This window comes from Sinocyclocheilus grahami, unplaced genomic scaffold (genome assembly GCF_001515645.1).
Source record: "Sinocyclocheilus grahami isolate Dianchi unplaced genomic scaffold, SAMN03320097.WGS_v1.1 scaffold893.1, whole genome shotgun sequence".
Taxonomy (NCBI): Eukaryota; Metazoa; Chordata; class Actinopteri; order Cypriniformes; family Cyprinidae; genus Sinocyclocheilus; species Sinocyclocheilus grahami.
Window position 1 is genome coordinate 234173 of NW_015506072.1, and position 24011 is coordinate 258183.

The 24011-nt window shown below is 38.3% G+C and overlaps 1 long non-coding RNA gene across 1 annotated transcript; it reads right to left on the reverse strand.

The window, feature by feature from the left end:
* Positions 1-13847: 13847 nt before the first annotated feature.
* LOC107563863 (uncharacterized) lies at positions 13848-17335 on the reverse strand. The gene is made up of 3 exons (XR_001606151.1): positions 17281-17335; positions 16427-16598; positions 13848-13992 (listed from the first exon to the last, which is right to left on the reverse strand). It is a non-coding gene; the product is annotated as an uncharacterized lncRNA (long non-coding RNA).
* Positions 17336-24011: the final 6676 nt, after the last annotated feature.

The window sequence follows — 24011 nt, forward strand, 5'->3', positions numbered from 1 at the left end:
GATTTAAATACAGAGTTCTGGCATGAAACTCTAGATGGCGCAGTCCGATAGGTCTAACTCAATCTGACCTAATGACATCATTATCACATGGCACAGCTGATTGGTTCTCTCCTGTATCGGTAGCCAATAGGTTCGCTGCTCAACATTCAAATATATGACTAGAGCTTGTCGTAGCAGTTGCAGCTTGCTTCAGAAACCCTCCACCTTCCCCAGCTCCACCTGTATAGATCTGCTACGAGGTGATTCATGTATGCTATGGGGTTATTTCATGCATGTTATATATGCAGCAGCAATATTTCTTACATGCTCACAGCAGCATGTTGTGGATGTATTATCAGTAACAAGTCTCGGTACTTGCTCTGCCGCAGCAGCAGCGTAGCAGATCTATTCCGCCAAGACCAAATACATTAACATTAGGCGCGTTTCCATTACAGATCTGCGCTAAACTTGGCAATATTTTATAAATGTCGATAAAAAAGTACTGCGAAATTACGGCGTTTCCATTAACCAATGTTATGCGACATAAACGTAACCTTTTGCCTCTCACGATAAGTCATGGCAATGGATTTTGGTTGGATTTTGGCTATATTTATTCAAAGGAGGCTTATGCGTGTAACTTTACAGAAGCAGCAAAGAGAACCGCTTCAGAAACGTGCGTGGGGCACCCCTGACTTAAGACATAATCAACTGTGTTTATGCGAATACTCGTCAAAACGGACAATTCAACATCATTTTGTGTGTAATTCTCCGTTCATGCTACGCGAGAGAGTACTCGCGTGCTGTGAGACGCGCTCTCTGTGTGTATGTTTCAGTGTTTGGGCTCAGAAAACCGGAGCGAATTGAGTTCTCTCTTGCGTCGTCAGATTTATCCATATGTCTGCTCTTCTCTTACTCCCAAATATTGACATTTTTGAACGTTTTATGTACAGCAAGTGTATTTTAGCTTATGTCCCGCCGGATCATATTTACGCATCTAACCTCCGAACCACGCAGCAGATTCCTTCTGAATGAATCTCTTCCCAAATCGTCCATCCTTAACATTTTCATCTCGTTTTTATTCGTTGACGAAAATGTCAATAAATATTTGTCATAGTTTTTGTCATTCAAAAAGAGTTTTAGTTTGTTGTCGTCAGTGAAAAAAATGTCATTTGACGAGAATTATGACGAAAATTATTCATCAACTGCAAACTGTGTGTGACAGTGTTAATTTCATTGAAGGGTTTCTCTCCAGTTTGACTTCTCATGTGGGTAATAAATGTGGGGTAAGCAATTTTTCAAAAACGCTTTAGAAAACTGATTCGGGCAGAGTAGCAAAACAAACTTGTAGCCAATCAGCAGTAAGGGGCGTGTCTACTCATGATGTGGAGGAGAGAGCGTTCAGTGCACAGGACGGACATTAGCGAGCCGAGCGATAGAAAGAGAGATTGCGGATAAAAAACAAAAGTTTTTAAGGCAAGAAGTAGGACCCACAGAAGCAGCAAAGAGAACCGCTTCAGAAACGTGCGTGGGGCACCCCTGACTTAAACCATAATCAAAACGGACAATTCAACATCATTTTGTGTGTAATTCTCCGTTCATGCTACGCGAGAGAGTACTCGCGTGCTGTGAGACGCGCTCTCTGTGTGTATGTTTCAGTGTTTGGGCTCAGAAAACCGGAGCGAATTGAGTTCTCTCTTGCGTCGTCAGATTTATCCATATGTCTGCTCTTCTCTTACTCCCAAATATTGACATTTTTGAACGTTTTATGTACAGCAAGTTTATTTTAGCTTATGTCCCGCCGGATCATATTTACGCATCTAACCTCCGAACCACGCAGCAGATTCCTTCTGAATGAATCTCTTCCCAAATCGTCCATCCTTAACATTTTCATCTCGTTTTTATTCGTTGACGAAAATGTCAATAAATATTTGTCATAGTTTTTGTCATTCAAAAAGAGTTTTAGTTTGTTGTCGTCAGTGAAAAAAATGTCATTTGACGAGAATTATGACGAAAATTATTCATCAACTGCAAACTGTGTGTGACAGTGTTAATTTCATTGAAGGGTTTCTCTCCAGTTTGACTTCTCATGTGGGTAATAAATGTGGGGTAAGCAATTTTTCAAAAACGCTTTAGAAAACTGATTCGGGCAGAGTAGCAAAACAAACTTGTAGCCAATCAGCAGTAAGGGGCGTGTCTACTCATGATGTGGAGGAGAGAAGTCATTTGACAAGAATTATGACGAAAATTATTCATCAACTGCAAACTGTGTGTGACAGTGTTAATTTCATTGAAGGGTTTCTCTCCAGTTTGACTTCTCATGTGGGTAATAAATGTGGGGTAAGCAATTTTTCAAAAACGCTTTAGAAAACTGATTCGGGCAGAGTAGCAAAACAAACTTGTAGCCAATCAGCAGTAAGGGGCGTGTCTACTCATGATGTGGAGGAGAGAGCGTTCAGTGCACAGGACGGACATTAGCGAGCCGAGCGATAGAAAGAGAGATTGCGGATAAAAAACAAAAGTTTTTAAGGCAAGAAGTAGGACCCGTGTAAATATCGGACCAGCTTTCCAGCGCTGGAGAGAACTTAAGGAGCGGAAGGCCTGCGATCGGACGCCGAGGTTGCTTTGCTTCTTCTCGATAGGTGAGTAACACCGTGTCTGCGCCGCAACAGCTAAAGTCTTTCTAGTACACCGGACGATTAAAAATCACTTGAAATTTGTGTCAATACGTCATGAATAGAACGCAGCAGCAGTTTTCTGTCAGGGATTTGTCGTGTTGTGCCGCGCTGCATCCAGTGTAGACCATAGATATGTATATATATATATATATATATATATATATATATATCTATGGTAGACAGCATCACTGATTATAATGAGTTCTATAGTATTTTGTCGCGCCGCGCCAGTCACGTCTGGTGTAGACACGGTGTAACATTGGCTTTGCTTTGTTTCACAGAACTAATCGTTGCCTGGGTTGCGTACGTATGTGTGGGGCGGAGCTATCAAAATAGGGCCGTGTTTGTTTTGGTGATTTCAAATGTCAACATTAGCTACCAGAAATCGCTTACCCCACCTTTAAGGGTTGAGGACTCTCTCCAGTGTGACTTTTCATGTGTGAATTAAGGGTTGCTATATGTCTGAAACACGTTCCACACTGATCACATGAAAACGGCTTTTCTCCAGAGTGAACGACCATGTGACTCTTAAGAGATTCTTTGCGGGAGAAGCTATTCCCACACAGTTTGCAGGTAAAAGGCTTCTCTCCAGTGTGAATTCTCATGTGGGAATTATAGTGTGCTTTATATGTGAAGCTCTTCCCACACACATTGCAGGTAAATGGTTTCTCTCCAGTGTGAAGCCTCATATGCATCTGAAGGCTTATTTTCTGACTGAAACTCTTTCCACAGTGAGTGCAGGTGAAGGGTTTCTCTCCAGTGTGGGTTCTCATGTGAACCTTGAGGTTTCCTTTCAATCTGAAACCCTTTCCACAGTCATGGCACGTGAAAGATGACTCTACGTTAAGGTGTCTCTTGTCTGGGAATCTCTCTCCACACTGATGACCATTAAAAGAGTTCTCTCTTGAATGAAGCCTCATGTGATTAGCAAGGTTTGTTTCACGTGTAAAACATTTTCCACACTGAGCACACACAAAAGGCTTCTCTCCTGTGTGAGTTTTCATGTGAGTCGTAAGAGTTCCTTTTTGTGTGAAGCTCTTCTCACACAGTTTGCAGGTGAAGGGTTTCTCTCCTGTGTGACTTCTCGTGTGGGTTCGTAATTGAAAGAAAAGAAAACAAGTTGACAAAAAGATCAATATCAATATTTGGTAATAATATAGCATAACAAGACATTTATAAGCTATTTTTTTGTAGGCCTGTCATTTTTTCAGGGAACACCACAAGTGTTTTTAGGGATTTGAACACAACACAATGGTTCAATACATTTTCCCCCCTATTGTAGTTATTAGGTATAGCCATTCAACATTAAAGTCATAATTTTTTACATTTAATAGGCTTTGGAAAAGTGTGAACTTACAACAATCCTAACATAAAATCTTCACATAATTTGTATATGCATGAACAATAAATTTAATATAGATTAATCTTTAAGATACAAAATGTAATCAGCAAGCAATTTACATCAATGACAGTCTACAGCAGGTTTTAATGCTGTATTCCAGACAACTCGAAATTCTGATTTTTCCCATCTCCTACTTGGAAATAACGTCTTGATTGCTGCTTGAAGTCAGACATCCGACTTATGAATATGGGGCAGATCGATCAACCCTGACCTCAGCGAGACGAGTCATTTGACATTACTGCTTCCAGCGAACATAGTGTGGACCTAACGTACGTCAAACTATACGTCAAACATTAACATTACGTTTTATTTTTGCTCATATTTTTGCATTTCGTCAGCGGCAGGGTTTCTCCTAACACAGCATACGTAGCAAGGCCTTTTTGCTTGTTTTGTTTTTAGACTAAATAAAAAGAAAACAAGTAGATAGAATAGAAAAAGAATAGGGAATGCTAGTGTTAGAGGCTCATTATTTATAATAAATAAAAAGAAAACAAGTAGTTAGAATAGAAATAGAATAGAGTGCAAATGTTAGAGGGTCAAGTTAATTTAATAAAAAAAACCAAGCAGATAAAATTAGAATTAGCATTAGAATAAAGAGTGCTAGATTTAGAGGGTTAGTTGAAGATGAAAGAGAAGTATTTTCAGTTGTTTCTTGAAAATGATTAAACTCCACTTCATTCCACCAGGAGGGAACAGTTAATGAAAAAGTCCATGAAAGATTTTTCACAGGTTGAACTTGAATGCAAAACATTTCAATACAGGCATTTCAGTCAAATGTAATTTGTGCAATATTTCAAACCTTTAACCCACTTGGGATAATAAACCCATGGCAAAAGTTTAAAAGTAGCCCAATTCTGTGGAAAAAAACGCGGACTTGGCAACCCTGCATCCAACAAGAGCTACCGGAGTCAGCTTTGACTGATCACAGGTCGAGAATAAGGAGAGATGACTGACAAGACCATGCTGGAGTATTTGCTGCTCAACAGATTCTGAGCACAGGTTCGCTGTGATTTTGCCAAGTAAGACATGTTCCTGGATCAACATTACTGTCCAAAAATATAGACTAAACCCAATCCCTACCCCTAAACCTAACCCTACCCATAATTTATTCCTAAAATCAGAGTGAAATGATAGCTGATTAACAAGGGTGTAGAAGCACCTAACCCTGATCGTAAGCCTAAAACAGATATTTCCTGAAAAGTTATCCCTCAATTCTGATTGGTTGATTGGAATGTTGTTCCAGGAACAACAAGGATGTTGATCCAGGAACATGTTGTACTTGGTGAAATCACCCTTTAGAATGTTTAAAGGAGTGGACACGAAAATCGTGGGAGCGAAACACATATTGGCAGGCGGCAATGGTCAGAGATTCAGCGAAAGTGGGATTAAGAAAACAGCCGAATCCCGGACATTTTGGGCGATTAAGAAATCCTGGCCGGACGCATTACTTTAGGTCCAAAAAGAAGAAAAGAGGAAAAGAGTTCATATGGTCACCCTATCATATGACATTCTTCAGAAATGTCATTAATTTCTGTAGAGCTGGGCATTTTAATAAGGATAAAATGTTCAGCTTTAAGAATAAAAACCAACCTGTTTGTGTCTCAGTATCTTCATGTTTGTCTCTGAATGCTTCTTCAATCTTCATGTCTTCACTCTCCTCTTTAATAAACTCCATCTTTGTTTGTTCCTCAGTATCTTCATGTTTGACTCTGAATGTTTCTTCAATCTTCAGGTCTTCACTCTCCTCTTTAATAAACTCCATCTTTGTTTGTTCCTCAGTATCTTCATGTTTGACTCTGAATGCTTCTTCAATCTTCAGGTCTTCACTCTCCTCTTTAATAAACTCCATCTTTGTTTGTTCCTCAGTATCTTCATGTTTGTCTCTGAATGTTTCTTCAATCTTCATGTCTTCACTCTCCTCTTTAATAAACTCCATCTTTGTTTGTTCCTCAGTATCTTCATGTTTGACTCTGAATGTTTCTTCAATCTTCAGGTCTTCACTCTCCTCTTTAATAAACTCCATCTTTGTTTGTTCCTCAGTATCTTCATGTTTGTCTCTGAATGCTTCTTCAATCTTCAGGTCTTCACTCTCCTCTTTAATAAACTCCATCTCTGTTTGTTCCTCAGTATCTTCATGTTTGACTCTGAATGTTTCTTCAATCTTCATGTCTTCACTCTCCTCTTTAATAAACGCCATCTTTATAATAGTGTGTCCCGTGGATCTCAGCTGCTTCAACAAGAGTTTTTCTGTGTGTTCGGACACTTTCTTCTGTTTAAAAGGAGAATAAGTAAGAAAACCAAAAATAAATGCAATCAATAAATCTCTGGGTGCGTCTCATAGTCACTACACTGCCAAGTGAACCAGTCAGAGTGATAGTTAAAGGCTTTAAATGACCTGTGGCCTGTAGCACGAAGCCGGTTCTAGGTTTTTACCCAGGTAATTTCGCATTTAGTTAGAGCAAACCCTTGTGTTTTCGGGCTCAAGAGGATGGGTTGGTTTTGAGCGGGTTTCATCACCATGGAAACTTACGCTACACGGCTACCCTGCTCCGGAGCAGGTTTTATTCTGGGCAAACCCAAACTGGACCAATCAGCTGTGAGCAAAGTGACATATCTGATGCAATGAAGCCAGTCCCCCGTATCTCTAGCTCCAAATTAAAGCAGTTCGAATTTGAGAGACAAAATTGCCAGACTTTCGTGGCTACATGTTATATTTTTATATTATATTAATTATAATTGTTTATAATTCATATAATGCGTAGCGCTGAACTCATACGTCATCCGTCCGGAACTGCTTCCAGTGTACAACAGTGAGCGCAAGCTAGATTAAAGTGATTATTATGCTTTGAATATGGATAATTGTCTTACAAAACCGCATCGATTCGCTACAGGAGGTCTTTGTTCACCCCCCGGAGCCGTGTGAGACACTTTTTTTTTTTAATGGATGGGCGCTTTTTATTTAACGTCTTTTGGACTGATGCATACAACACCCGCTGAGTGGCATTAAACAGCTTGAAAGATTAAAGACAATTTTTTATATAACGCTGACTGGATTCATCTGAAAGAAGAAAGTCATATACACCTAGGATGACTTGAGGGTGAGTAATTTATGGGCTAATTTGCATTTTTGGGTGAACTAACCCTTTAAAAAGTTGAGACATAAACACATTACAGTATGATTGAAATTTTAAAGGGATAGTTCACCCAAGAATGAAAATGTGATGTTTATCTGCTTACCCCCAGGGCATCCAAGATGTAGGGGACTTTGTTTCTTCAGTAGAACACAAACAGAGATTTTTAACTCCAGCTGTTGCAGTCTATCAGTCAAAACAAAATCTATGAGAGTAAAAAAAACATGCACAGACAAATCCAAATTAAACCCTGCGGCTCGTGACGACACATTGATGTCCTAAGACACGAAACGATCGTTTGTGCCAGAAACCCAACAGTATTTATATCATTTTTTACCTCTAATATACCACCTCTGGCTCTGCTCTGGCGTAGTTTAGGTTATTGGGTGTGTTGATATCCAGCCGAAGAGCAATCAAGCATAACTTCAGGCGAGCAGGCTCAGAAGCTGGGAATACGTGGAAAGTCACCACTCCTGAATGAGTTCGCGCGAGAGAACGTAATCTTTTAGTTTTAAGTCGGTTTGAACAATCCGGATAAGAGTAAGTAAGTACCATTTTGATTAGCCGTCGTACCTACAATGACTGTGCACTGTGTAACCAATGAGTGACGAATATGCGCGAGAGATCACTTCCGGCGCTCGCGTAAACTACGCCAGAGCGCGTACACACCTCACGCACCGGATGCCGTGCGCGCGCACAAAGCAGTTGGACATAATGGTGTATTAGAGGTAAAAAATGATATAAATACTGTTGGGTTTCTCGCACAAACCGATCGTTTCGTGTCTTAGGACATCAATGTGTCGTCACGAGCCGCAGGGTTTAATTTGGATTTGTCTGTGCATGTTTTTTTTACTCTCATAGATTTTGTTACCATTGCCATGCATTATACGACTGACAGACTGCAACGGCTGGAGTTAAAAATCATCAAATGTGTTCTACTGAAGAAACAAAGTCCCCTACATCTTGGATGCCCTGCGGGGTAAGCAGATAAACATCACATTTTCATTCTTGGGTGAACTATCCCTTTAAAGTGTTAAAAAAAAGTTTATTCTGTGGCACCTAAACAATTTTTAGTATCTTATAGGAGCCGATGGGTTAGGTGAGTACGTGTAAAGGTTAACCCTGCCAGTGAGTGAACTCGTGTTCACAATAAACTGATTCACTACATAGGGAGCAAAATGCTTTTGTTACTCGTGTGTGAGTGCTGTTTACTCATAAAAATTACGTGTTAGATAAATGTATCACATTGTTTACTTCATCCATAATTAAGCCATTTTACGTTGTTTGTAAAGCCATGAAATACTTTTTTGCATTGATTTGAACACTTTAAATGCTTAAAAACCACAAACCTTTCTTCAGCTGAATCTCAACAGATGCAGGAGAGCGGCGTGGTCTTATGACGTCACACCACAACACCAAAATAAAAGTCCTGTCATCACGCCACTGTCTAAAAATACAAAAGTGCACAGAAAATGTAAATGCCAGAGGATTTCAGAGTTGATTTCTTGGTGAAATACATATTTAAATAAATTTCGTACAATGGTGTGTTGAAAATATTAAGAACTACAAATGAAAGAATGTGAGATTCTGTCTTAAAGACAGAACTTTAATGTGTTTGGGTGTAGAAACCTTTATTAAAAACTAAAGAGTGCCAAATGTGATTTACAAGTAAAAAAAATACATAATCTCAGTGTGATTTAAAGGGTTTCTATCAGGGCTGTGAATCTGTGGGTAGACAGCGAATCGATTCGTTTCACGATTCAAGAACGATTTCTGCAAATTCACAACGATTCGATTCGATTCACAATACAATAATTGTATGTATGTATTACTATTTAAAAAAAAAATTGTACAAGGAATTATTTTCTTATCTTACTTTGAATGTGCTATAAGAAATCAAACACACCGCTGGACAATAATCAATCATTTGTAATCTATAATTTTTTCCTAACGGCAATTTTATGATTGTTTTATATACTACAAACAATTATTACAATTTTCTGCACAGAATAAGATTAAAAAAATATATATACTTTATAGTTTCTGTAGGCTACTATAATATGTCATTCATAAATTGTATTTATTTATTGTGTTTATTGTCTTAACGTTTCAGTTCATTCTGCTTTTTATTCAGTTTAGCTGCAGATGTAGCCTGGCACGTCTAATTGTATGTATGTATTACTATTTAAAAAAAAATTTGTACAAGGAATTATTTTCTTATCTTACTTTGAATGTGCTATAAGAAATCAAACACACCGCTGGACAATAATCAATCATTTGTAATCTATAATTTTTTCCTAACGGCAATTTTATGATTGTTTTATATACTACAAACAATTATTACAATTTTCTGCACAGAATAAGATTAAAAAATATATATATACTTTATAGTTTCTGTAGGCTACTATAATATGTCATTCATAAATTGTATTTATTTATTGTGTTTATTGTCTTAACGTTTCAGTTCATTCTGCTTTTTATTCAGTTTAGCTGCAGATGTAGCCTGGCACGTCTATGAGCGCGAGATCACTTCTCTTTCAGTGCGAAAGCTTCTTTATCTCATTTTCTCTCCTCTCCATCGGCGAATGATGATTCTGAAAGAAAACGCGCCGGATGTCTGTTCGCTATAGCAACAAATGCTACTTTCATGCATCTGATTATCAGATAAACCTCGCGCTCTTATTTTAAAGAATCACTGCCATACTTCTTGTATGATACATTTATTTTCATTAAATTCTTAATTTTATATTACATATAACTAATTAGGGGCAAAAGCCTGGAAATGCAAATATTTTTCCATACTCTGCTTTCTTTTTCCCATATTTTTCCAGACCTGGAAATGACTCAAATCAAATTCCATACTTTTCCAAAATGTGTAGGAACCCTGTAATGCTGTTAAACACTGATGATAAAAATGAGTAAAAAAAACATAACAGCACTAACGGTAATCAGAGAAAAATGTCTGATGTGTTTAATAAACAGGACGAGTGTCATAATTCATAATCATCTGTGTGTGGTTCACTCTTGATCATTATATGAACATCAGACTAAAAGCATCTGTTGATGGTGTCTCATCAGCTCCTGTGATTCTGGATCCAAACACAACTCATCCAGATCTCGTCCTGTCTGATGATCAGCAGGAACAATCAACCTCCTCCTGATAATCCAGAGATTTGACGAGTATCTCTGTGTTCTGGGATCCGAGGGTTTTAACTCAGGAACACACAACTGGGATGTGGAGGTTAAAGGCAGGTCAAACCGGAGACTTGGAATAACTACAGCATCAAACCAGAGGAAGGGACGTGGTTTCTTTAACACTGATGTCTGGTGTGTGTGGTACGGACGGTCTTCACCATCTGATTTTCACGTTGAACAGCAGCTTGATGGTGTGAGAGTGTATCTGGATTATGACACTATGAACTAACACACATCCGAAGCCAAGTTCACTCAAACACTCTTTCCATTCTTCTGGTGTCTCGACTCTCTCAGGATCTTACCGATCACTTACTACTTTTATTGTTAGATGCCACCATCTTTCCCTGATCTTATATGTAATTACAAGTTTGGCAGTAATAATAGTGCACTAACCCCTCATAGCATCAGCAACTCGACAATGTCACAGTGTTGGTTGTGGTGCCCTGGACTGGCCACTTGAGGGCGCTCTGTCTGTTCTATGTTGTATGTGTTAAACTCCATTTCCCATAGTCCCCTGCTTATTAATTCTGTTCTGATCAGTAGCACCTGTTATCATTTACTCATTATCCCAGCTATATATACCATGCTCACTCTGTCTGTCATTGCGTCTGGATTATATTGTCTTCTTGGTTGGTGTTGTCGGTGTCAGGTTTTTGGATTACATTTTGCAACGTTTTGTTCTGTTTTGTCCTGTTTTACTTCTAATATACTGCACATGGAACTTACCCTGTTTCCTCCTGGCATTCCGTGACAGAATCCAGACGCCATTACTAGTTCCAGCAGTTTGTTTTTGTTACCTTTTTTTGGATCATGGACGATCGGATTGTTCCTCCTCCTTCGAAGGAGCGCAGGGCTCGGCTCCGGATGTTGGCGGATCTTCGCCAACGGGGGATGGACTTTGGAGATTTCGCTCAGTCCTTTTGGAACCTTGCGGTAGGGATGGGACTTCATGACACAGATTTGAAGAAAATCTTTAATGGTAGTTTAGACAATCCCGTGCCTACTCGGGAGATGGATGGGCTTAAAATGCTTGACTTTTGGGGCCTCATTGATTACCTTGGTTACCGCAACTTGGTGATCTCATGTCGGTCTGAGTCTCTGGCAGTTCCCCGGGAGATGCAGGAACCCGCTCCAGCCCCGGAGTTCACGGAGCCCGCTCCAGCCCCGGAGTTCACGGAGCCCGCTCCAGCCCCGGAGTTCACGGAGCCCGCTCCAGCCCCGGAGTTCACGGAGCCCGCTCCAGCCCCGGAGTTCACGGAGCCCGCTCCAGCCCCGGAGCTCACCACCTCTGTCCTTCAGACTCCAACTAAGCGGCGGAGGGTGAGAAGGAGGACAGGAGGACACACTCCACAGCCCGCTCCAGTTCCGGGTCTCACGGAGCCCGCTCCAGTCCCGGATCTCACGGAGCCCGCTCCAGTCCCGGATCTCACGGAGCCCGCTCCAGTCCCGGAGCTCACAGCACTAACGGTAATCAGAGAAAAATGTCTGATGTGTTTAATAAACAGGACGAGTGTCATAATTCATAATCATCTGTGTGTGGTTCACTCTTGATCATTATATGAACATCAGACTAAAAGCATCTGTTGATGGTGTCTCATCAGCTCCTGTGATTCTGGATCCAAACACAACTCATCCAGATCTCGTCCTGTCTGATGATCAGCAGGAACAATCAACCTCCTCCTGATAATCCAGAGATTTGACGAGTATCTCTGTGTTCTGGGATCCGAGGGTTTTAACTCAGGAACACACAACTGGGATGTGGAGGTTAAAGGCAGGTCAAACCGGAGACTTGGAATAACTACAGCATCAAACCAGAGGAAGGGACGTGGTTTCTTTAACACTGATGTCTGGTGTGTGTGGTACGGACGGTCTTCACCATCTGATTTTCACGTTGAACAGCAGCTTGATGGTGTGAGAGTGTATCTGGATTATGACACTATGAACTAACACACATCCGAAGCCAAGTTCACTCAAACACTCTTTCCATTCTTCTGGTGTCCCGACTCTCTCAGGATCTTACCGATCACTTACTACTTTTATTGTTAGATGCCACCATCTTTCCCTGATCTTATATGTAATTACAAGTTTGGCAGTAATAATAGTGCACTAACCCCTCATAGCATCAGCAACTCGACAACCAAACAAAGAGGAGAAAATACTGTATCAGACAGAACAAGATCACCGTTCATGACGCGCGAAATATAGGAATCCTAAATATTGAATATCATATGAATGTGTTTCTGAGGGGGACTGGTTGTTTCCAGAAATGTTTACATTACATTAACGCGGTGACGTCGCATGCGTGTGTAATTTGCATTGCGTGGTGACGCAACACGTCATTAAAACGCATGCGCATAACAGAATACTCTAATAAAATGTATAAGTATTAAAAAAACGCTAAGGTGAAAAAAAATAAGAAAAAACAGTAAAATGTAGTACAGCACATATCTAGGATTTTAATCATGTATCATCTGCGGTAAAATGATACGGAAATTACAGTTTATTCATATCTGTGTAGTATTTTATTTACAAGTAATTAACATTCTGTTGCACTATACTTCACTGTGTATATTGTAACATTACTCGACACTTTAATGGCACCTTATATATTTCTTATTTTAATCCTTCCTCTGTCATGGTTCTTGTTTATTTATGTATTTAGTGTAATTATAGACATGTTTCTGTTACTTTGGCAATTCTGCATGTGAAATATTTAAGCCAATAAAGTATTTTTAAGTTAAATTTGACTACATACTGTATATTTTCAGTCTGCATCCCATTTTATGCACGGTGCCTCCAAAAACCAAACTGATAACCGTGATCTTTTTTTTTTATTATTGCAAAGAACAAAACAGAAAATGTAATTGTGCATATATATATTAAAACTATAAACATGACACATGAGAAAGAAAAAAAAATGCATCTACACGTTCTGAAATACACCTCCATCATTAATAAAACAATCAACTGAGCAGTAGCCCTCAAAGTCTTTGAAGGAATAAAACCCACGCAGGACTCCCCTCCTGCCATTCCCACCATAGCCAGGTGGACAGTCTTTAAATGTTTCGACAGTGGGTCAGTGAATATGGCACCCGGAACTTCTCTCTGTATCCTCCAGTTCACGACACCTCATTTACATAAAAGAACAAACAATATTAAAACAACATTAAATCATTTTGAAGAAAGGCAAAAGAGCCATACAAGGAGAACATTTTAAATGTATTTTAAAATATGTTAGGAAAAGTGTGTTATTTGCTTTGTCTGTAAAGTACCTAAGAGATTTCATTTATAATTAACATTACCATCAACATGCATAATTATTAATTATAAGTTGATTAGCACTTTTTTACCAATTCCAAACCACATAAATCAGACAGATAGATGAGGAAACAGACAGACACTCAAATCTCAAAACTTTTTACAGTACTCACTACACGTTAGAGTTAAAGAACTTACTGTCTAGCCGCATGAAGTGAGCCTCTTCTTTGAATTTTGTCTCACTGACAATGTCCCTAAAGAGCTTGCACGTGAGAGAAAGTCTCATAAAGGCCATGTCTCCGTCGTCTGAGACCACTCTCAACAGGATCTGCCCGAGGATCTCCAGTGGCGTCTGTCCAAAATAACCAACAGTCAGTCTAAAATGTGACTGTAGATAAGACATATTAAAAAAGGAAACTGATAGATTGACAGGATTTTATACTGTGCTTACCTTGGTTAAGTAATCAACAGGTGGGGGGGCTTCCATTGCCTCTAAATTGGAGAGTAATAAGAGTAGCGTCGATGTCAAAACCCTCTTAATTGTGCTGTACAAGAATGAAAGTAGAACCCATACCTGCTCTTTCTAGTCTTTCTAGTTGTTTTCGTTCCGCGTCTTCAAATGTTTCAAAGCTTATGAAGAGAGTTTGATCTTAATGACATCCCCAGAAGAAGATTTGAAATTCACAGGTTTAGACGGATATATGTCATGAAATTATTTGCACTTTATAGTTAAAACATACACACGGTAGCGCATTGCTGCCACAAACATTTATTTTGTCCACTCGATTATGTTGTATAAACGACATATTTTCTCTAATAACGAGTTGTTGTTAAAATTACAATTTTTATTAAAACGACATATCATAAAAACAACATACAACATAACATGTGGCAGCAATATGCGCCATCATAAAGACACCTTTTTGTACCATTTAATTTAAAATGTTAAATTTATGTTTACAGATAAGTTGGCAACATTTCACATACAGTACAACTTGATCTGACTTACGTCAATGGATAATAACTCAGCAGAAGCATACACCAGCACCTTCTAATCGTTGGCATGTCATACTGTAAAATAGAGCACTGATGAGCTAATGGTAACTAAGGATCTCTAAATAAATGACTTTGGAATTTAAGACTTACTTCATTGAAATCAAAACGCCCCTCCAATACCACGTAGAGTGCATACTACAATACGAATTAAAGCTCATTTTAGCAGACGATGTACAATCATATACCAAAATGTTTGTTTCTATTCAATAATACCAATAAACAAAACATCAAATGCAAATTCTTTCAGATGTAGGACATTTATAATAGGAACCGTAGGAACCACTTTTGTTGCACCATCTCTGTCAGCGTTTTTTCATGTAGGTGGAAATCCCTTAAAAGAGAGTGTTTTGCTTTTCAAACAGCAGTCATTCAACATTTCTGAATATGTTGCATTAAAAAAAAAATCTTTGCTCTTGATGTTATGAGGATCGGCTCACTTAGCATATGATTTTCCTTGCATTGTGAGCAGAAAGTCTCCTCTGGAGTTAGGCTGCGTGGGAATTCACACTTAGGCCGAAGGCCATTGACCAGTTCCTTTGGCAGGTCTGCAGGAAGTCTTTTCTCTTTCAATAAATATAGCACCATTTTCTTTATGCCTGCCTCATTTGGTGGGTACTGCTGATCTTGTAGATCTTCTGTTTGGTGTGGAGAACTCGGGATGGGATCAGTCCTTTCTGTGGTCCGTACTTTTCTAAAAAGCGACTTTTGAGCTTGAAACTAATGCCATTTACCAATCGATTTATGCAGACATGATTATGTCTTGTTGCATGGGCAACTCCATGTGATTTTTTTTTAGTCATACACAACATTTACTCTCCCAAGCCGGCTATAATATGAAGGTTTGGGTTCATACACTGAAATATATTTCTTGGATGAGTGTCCAGAAATGGTCACCTCCACTGTGAGTGGCACACCTACAACAGCTGCTGTCCGCTGCCTTTCAATGCACTTCTTTTTTCTGTCTTCCCCGAACCACTTTTGTTGCACCATCTCTGTCTGCGTTTTTTCATGTAGAGTGATAGTGTCATCAGTGCTTCCAGGACAGAAATCCAAGGATTTCAAATGGTCGCATTCGAATGCCTTCAAACCACTTCGAAATGCAAATTCTGTGTTTGCGTTACACTGGTCTACCTCACACATGATTCTGTGGTTTGCCCCCCATGTTCTCTTCTGCACATGCATTGGCAGTGATGGCCCAAAGAAAGATTTTTGAACAGGAAAAATACCATTCTCACTGTCGATGCACTGACTAAGAAAGTGACGTTCAGATGTAATCATTTGTTTCACATCTGTATGTTTTCTTTTAATGTGGAGCCGTAGGATTTTCTTATTAACCTCAATTTCACAGTGAATACATTTCACCCTGATTTGTTTTGAACCAGTTCGGACATGGTGTTTAGGAGACACAGACGCGTGTGGTTCACTTGGTGGAGACTGAGGCTGAAGTAGGGGTGCTGTCTGAGCAGAAGCTGAAGGCAGAGATGTATTACCAATCAGAATCATGGGTGTTGCAGTTCTTTGTGGAGACGGAATATTTGTTTCTTTTGTTTGCATTTTGTGAGATGAATGTTAAATTGTGCTTTTCGTATAATAGTGGCAGAACAGTAGCAGCAATGAAAATGAGAAACATCTCTGCATTTTAAGTTGCACCTGATGATAATAAAATCTGAAATGTAAAAACGCAAATACACTCACAAAATAATGTTTAGGGATGTTCAAACACTACACACCTTCTTCATGAACAGCTGTTTTCAGATGATCCTCCACATGTTTCTTGACACTGTAAAAGTCCACTGGTTTGTAGACCCAGGTTTCACAAAATGGGCAGTGATATTTATCACAGTATGAGATGCATTGCTCTATTTTTATGTTTTCTCCTTTTCTGAGGACAGTAGCATGCATCTAAACAAAAGCACATTTACAGTCAAGTAAAGGTTTCTATATCTCACATTTAAAGGATTTCTGCCAGTCACATGAAGGTAAATTTAAGAGGTAACACATTACAATACAATTGTTACAGTATCTATTAATATTTGATAATGTTAGTGTCAGTAATTAACAATCGGTCCCTATAGATTCTCTTTGCCACCTGGAAAATTCTCAGTCCCTTAAAGTGTATAACGGCCGGGAAGCAAGAAAGACATGTGCGCATGCGTACCTCGAATATGAGTAAGAGATATTAAAACATAATACAAGAGAGAGAGAGAACAGATGGAGGAGGGGGGAATCAAGAGAAAACAACAGTGCGCTGTACAGGGAGGGCGAGTGAGAGAGGGAAGAAAAGGAGGGTGAAAACATCTGGAACCAATAAAGACAGAGAGTGTTTTCTAACAGTTAGTTAATGAAAAAGATGACAAATATGAGAAAAAATTTTTTGCAACGCATGCAACAATCAGTGTCATTAGTCTACTTTATTAATATATGTCTTTCTGCTCTATTTTAAGACATCTCTAAAGGCTCATTTTAGGCGAAATAAGACTTTTAAAGACCAGCAGCATAATCCCTGTCACTTCGAATACTAACACATATCATAAAACATGTCATAAATGTCTGAAATCACACACATTAATGTTCTTTGACTTACTGCCACCGAATCTGGAATCCACCATACATCCGGAAGTGAATGAACCTGTACATGCACAGTAACGCCAGTATGCGTGACGTAGGTACGTGACGTCACCGCGCTACAGTCTGCAGCGAGAAGTATTTCGTGTTTACAGCAGTAGCCAAGGAACCGCTGTATCACTGCTGTTCCACAAGCGCCACCTGCTGTCAGAGTGTGAAACTGTAGCCCAAGTCTAATCTGAATCAAACATTGCACTTTTTTTTTGGATCGAGTTATGATTAAAATGCAGTGGTTGCCTTGCCACTAATTTCAAATGGCAATGAAAAATTAAGGTGCAACACAGAGTGAAGAATATGCAAATGTTATTTTATAAGTAATTCTTCAATTTCTGTACCTGAAATTTTATTAATTTTAAGCTAAATTTAATTTCTATCTTTGTGCTTTATATTTAATTTTGCTATTACTCGCAATTTGTTCATTTGTTCTTATTTACTGGCTGTCACTTATCTTTAATATTGTTTGAACTTTATATTAGTTAGGCTAGTGGTTTTTGCTGTGGTATTAAAATTTAAATCGAGAGTTGAAAATTTTGATTGGTATCTAAAATATTGGTGTCATAGGTTTATTTATTAGAATGCAGGGTAACATAGATAAAACAAAATTTATAACAGCAACAATTGTATTTATTTATTTTTTGTGGCAAGGCTAGTGAAAATATTAACAGGGCAAGTAATAATTTGAACCACTGAAAAAAACCTTAGTGTTGAGCCCTGGGCTATTTTTCCAGGGCCATTTTGTTCAACTTTCCGCTCGTCAACTTGCAATCACTCAAGTCAAATGCAGTCACCAGGCTGTTAACTAAGGCAAATATGCCAGAAAATGTACATTTTTAGGAGCTTTGGCTAAAAAAAAATAGCCACTTCAAAGACGGAGTAAAAAAAAAAGAAAAAAGAAAGTATAAAAAAATATCAAAGTGCATTTGAGAGGTAAAAGCAAAAAAAAAGACCTCAGCACAACAGCGGCCAGTTTTTCCGTTCATTATAGGTCATGGAAATTCAGCTTTTTAGTGAAATTCAGGGAAAAGTCAGGGAATTTGACATTTGGCTTAGAGTGGGAACCCTGCCAACAGAGAGTTGAAGTCCTCCACAGGTCCTTCTCTCAGTGGGAAACTCTATAGGCCCTAATGGTTGTTTTTCATTCAATATTTGCTCATTGTAAAATCTACATTTTGTACTACTGTATATGTACACTTTTTGTATTTTAGATGACTGTTACATTATATTCCACTTGTACATTTTATAGTAGAATAACAAAAACATTTCATGTTGCGAATCTTATTTTTGTCTACCTCATTATTTGCACTGTATATTGAATGTATTGAGCCTCTTTGAGAAGAATGAAACCGTTTCTGTAGTTCTTTTATTATATGCAATATGTGACAAAAGTAGGCTTCTTCATAATAGCTTGTTTTGCCTTCAGGACTTTGGAGACTCCAAAAAGCCACTAAAAGACCACTTCGCCTCCCTTTGGTTAAATAAAAATAACTTTTGAATGGAAAATGCTGGATTAAAAATGCTCTTTTCCAGTGTTTGCTGCCATCTAGTAGAATCAAATAACACTTACAATAGCTGAAGCATACAGGGCTTGAGTTATACACTCTCAAATACAGGATTCAAAGAAAGAAGAACACAAAATCGCCTATTTTTGGCATTTATTTTTATATTTTGAACAAATACAACAGTATTCATTACATTTTTACATTACAAAAAATCTCGTTGCCATTTGTAACGCTAAACATTTTTTGTACTTAAAGTGGGGTCCAATACTGTTTCATGCATGTTGAGTTATTTGTCACGGTTAAAGAGTTGGATTCTCATGCTAAACATGGCAAAAGTTTCAAAAAACAATTTGGACGTATAACGGAGTATTTCTGAGCCAAATACGTACTTCCGGGTTTCTTACAAGTTTCAGAAAGTTTTTTTCGATCATGGCTCTTCATGACGTCATCGTTCGGGAAGAATGTCTCCAAAGAAGCGTGTTTTTGGTTGTATGGGAAAGACAACCTTGTTCGGCTTCCCGAAGAACCCAGCGTTACGTGAACAGTGGATGCATTTAGTTTTTTCGGGGCAGCAACGGACAAACGTTTTATAAACAAGGCCCAGTTCGGTGCTGTATTTACACTTTGTTTGATACTGAAAGATGGAGCAGTCCCGGCTATAAAAGATCCCGGTCATGATTCAGAACTACAGACGTTAGGTGAACCGGCATCAAATGTCTGTGTTTTGTTGGTAATCGGCACTCAAGTGCTCGTCATCTCTTTAGCTCCGCCCACGGCACGCCTCCAGGAGCTCGGCTGTTCTCGGAGAGAATCGTAAAGCTGTATCTTTCTTTTAAAAATGTGATGAAACTAAAGACTTTTTTGGAGATATGAAGGATGCAGTACTACTCTATAGGTACTCAAGATTAACATGAGATTGGGTGAAACTGTGTGTTATGTCCCATTTGTGTGTTCAGTTTTTGCAGAGTAGTCGATTTAAATTGAACTTGAGTAAACTACAGATCCCCCAAAATAATATAGTAGTCAACATTTGAAGTGGATCAAAAAAGTTCATCAAAATTGTCTTTTTGGACAACTTTGATGAAAGGTTTTGATCAACTTTAAATGCTGACTAGTGTACTTCAGTACATTGATCAAGTAAAATTGCTTATGTGATTTCCACCCTGGGGTAAAAAAGGCTTTTTCAACAGATGACGACATGAGATGTCAATCAGCATAAAACTATCAGTAGTGAATACAATTTTGGGGTGGCACCTAGGGTTCATTGCCAGCTTGCACATCCTTCTGGCTCTGCCAGTGTTTGTGAGTTGGTCTTCCAGTGGTAAAATGTTTTGCCAGTTTAACTGATGCCCGTGTAAAGTTGTAACTTATATGCAGGAAGTGAAAGGCTGCTGCCACTATTCTGAATACATTTTCACAATACACAATGTTTGTATTATTTTAAAGATGAAACCAAGGGATTTCATTATAGTTTTTTGTTGTTGTTAAACATTTCTTTTGTTACTGGTAAAGAACTTGTTACTAGTGTTGCTTTCGTCAACGAAAATTATGACTAAATATCGTCGTCAACGAACCTTTATCACGTGACAAAAACGAGACGAGACGCAGCGTAAATGCTGGTCATGTGACGATGACTTTTAATTAAATGTATAATGCAATATTGTCGACGACGAAAAACGAGACTAAATCTATGCTAAAATGTCTCTTCATTTTCGTTGACCAAAACGAGATGAAACGAAATGTTATAACGTTATTTCGTCTCGTTTAGTCGCGTTATTATTATTTTGCAGTATTTCTGTTTCCTGTATCTCACTTCCTCAAGCCCCACTCGCGGCATTATTAGAAGACGACAACAAACAAAGTTAAGTCTGACACAGAGAAAGCGACTGATGGCCGGCCAGCCGGGGTTCGTCTTTATTTAAATGTATGTGTGTGTGTACTTCTAACATGTTTGGTTGGTAAAATAAATGTTGTAAATTCAAATCGGAGCGTCTTACGTGTCTGGAATGGATGTATTCTTGAGTCTATAAGGTAACAATAATATAATAAGATAACCTTGTTTGAAATGGGTTTGGTTAAAAGAAAATTTTGGTTTCGTCTATACTACTGGTTACTTATACTATATTGATTGGGTTAAATAGAATTGCATTACTAAAAAGAGACTAAAATACAATTTTCATTGACTAAAAATAGACTAAAATAGTCATGGATAATTCTAACTAAAATGCTCAGACTTTTAGTTGACTGAAACTTGACTAGACTAAAAAGTATGAACGTGACTAAAACTAATAAAAACTAAAATGTCAGCTTCACACAAAGACTAGACTAAAACTAAAATTAAAACAGGCTGCCAAAAACAACACTACTTGTTACAGTAATTAAACAGTCTCAAAACTATAGCAAATTCAACCGGCTTACACCTGCATGACTTTTTTTCACCTTTAAAAGGTTGGTTCACCCAAAAAAAAGCTAGATTCAAGTGATAATTACGTGTTGAATATGGATATTTTTCTTACAAAAATGCATCATTCGCTACAGAAGGCCTTTGTTCACCCCCCAGAGCCGTTGAAGGCACTTTTCTTTATGGATGGGCGCTTTTTATTTCACGTCTTTTGGACAGAAGCAATGCAACACCCACTGAGTGCAACGATAGAGCTTGAAAGATCAAAGACCATTTTTAATATAACTCCGACTGGATTCGTCTGAAAGAAGAAAGTCATATACACCTAGGATGCCTCGGGGGTGAGTGAAACGCAGCCTAATTTTTATTTTTGGGTAAACTAACCCTTTAAGTGTGATGATTTTAAAATTATTTTTTATCAAATTAGACGCCCTCCTCCACAGTGAATATGCAGGTTATTTCTGAAACCTCTTTATCTTGTAACCCTCTTTCTACACGTTGATAACCTTAAAACATGTCTGATAAATTGAATTTATAAAACATCCTAATATTTTAAAACTTTTACAATAATATATCCATAGGCCTATGGAATGTTTTATTTATTTAAGCCTATTTATTTCAGAAATTGTGTTGTTTGTTTTAATTTCTGTGTTAATAATTTATTACAAACATAAAAAAAATTGACAACTGAATCTTTTAAAATGTAATCAAATGAAAATTAAACAGTGCCTTTTAATTTTGATTAAAGTGCTGTATGGCAGATTTACTGTAAAAAAAACATTAAATAAAAAGTGTGATTATTATTATTATATTGTTGGCATATACTACTACTTTGATAAGCACACACTGCACAATCATAATCTATTTGTCACAATTTCAAGTTCAGTGAACCTCTTCCAGGTCAGACCCTTGCATTTCAACTTATTTACGCACCTATAGTTTAGAAAACCTATTTTTCTAGTCGGCTAATTATTTAAATAAGCTACTAAACCATAATGAGCCTTTAATAGATAGCTAGCTTATTCCGAGTTCAAGTGCATAAAGTTTGTCGCTAATCACCAGCAAAATTAATAACTATGAATGTGTCAGGAAAAAAACAGTAAGGAGATATTTTTATTAATAAGCAAGTGTTCTCTGGTGAGGACAGCCGACACTCACTTGCCATCTCCGCAGGCTACAGTGGACGTAGCACCTTTAAAATGAATTACATAATGATTCAGTTTTTGTTTAAATCTTAATTGTTTTGTTTTAAAGTAGACATTTCAAGCTTTCCATTGACAGTTATCTTCATTTTTATGTCGCAAAAGAAGATTAATAAATCTGACCCACCCAGTCTCTTTTCAGTTTATAATGATCAGTGTCCAACAAGTGGGTTTCCGGCAGCAGAGCAATGGATATAGGCTATGTTCTTTTTTAGAGGAATGTAAACATTTTCTTTCTTTTTGGCCCTGTCCCAAATGGCACACTTCATGAGCACTTTTGTGTGCACGCGTGTCCATTAAGTCCACGTGACCGTAGAGTGTCCCATTCCTCATTTTAGCATTCAGAAGAGTGCTCGTGAGCACCCCTTTGTGGCGAGCTCCGCAGTAGACTTCTACCCGACAGTCAAAGTGGCATTATGTCACGAAAGTGCAGAAAGTGCCATCTTTATGAGATGGCCAATACTCTTCAAATTCCAAGTTACTAGCTTGGCAATTCCCTGAATGCAAAAATAAATAAAAAAATGATATATAAATATTAAGATGCTGATGAACCAACAGAAGTGAATCTGGCACATAGAAGACCAAAGACACCAAATTTGAACAGAAAAGTACCACAAATTAAACACTGAATAACCCCCAAGAAACCCAACCCCCAGGCCCCATCCCCAATCAATAGGGCACACATAACATTGGGAAGTCACAAAATGAAATAATGAATGTAAATAAACCTGCCACTGAGAAAAATAGCCTCTTCAAGAGAGGCCAACCAGGGAAAATGAAACAAACATATCCCTACAGCATCTAAATCCAAATGTTGGAAGCAACAATGTACAGTAATAGTCTAAAAAAATAAACAAATATACAAAAGAAATTCCACACTTACAAGTCTGGTGGGTTCAAAAAGAAAGATAACCCTCTGAGAAATAACATGAAGAACAAAAATATCTATATCCAAGAGAGTCAGCGGGCAAGTCTAGACCGAGCGTTTTTGAAGCTCAAAAGTGGGTGGAACCAGCCGTCACCATCTTGGCAGCGCGTCACTCCCGGATAATTGAAAATGGACAAAGAGGCGGGAGCTGGTTGCTGAAGCCACGCCCACCTAGCTCGACGGTGGTGACATCAGCGGCAATCCACCTGTCACTCAAGTGGCCACGCCCTTAATTACGCAGAACTTTAAGGCTTAATATAATTTAAACGGATGAGTTATAAAAAAAATAAATTCACCCCCCTCACAGCTATATAGACCAAAATCATTTTTTTAACCAGGGTGTAAACATGTTTTTTTCTGCTGTAAAGTTGGGCATTTTAACATGGGGAGTCTATGGGACTAACTCCCTTTTGCAGCCAGCCTCTAGCGGCCAGTCGATGAATTACAGTTTAAGTCACTTCCGTGTTGGCTTCACGAGAGAGAAAGACGGGGAGGTTGCCGCTTGGTTCTGACTGATATGGACCCTACAGTGGTTCATTGCTCCCTACTCCCAGTTTGTTTAAAGTTCACGGTCAGGATGTTTGGGAGATTCATGTTTTTTAAGTAATGTTTATACTAAACTGCTCATTTTTATGTAAAATTCTGTTAAAAATATGATCT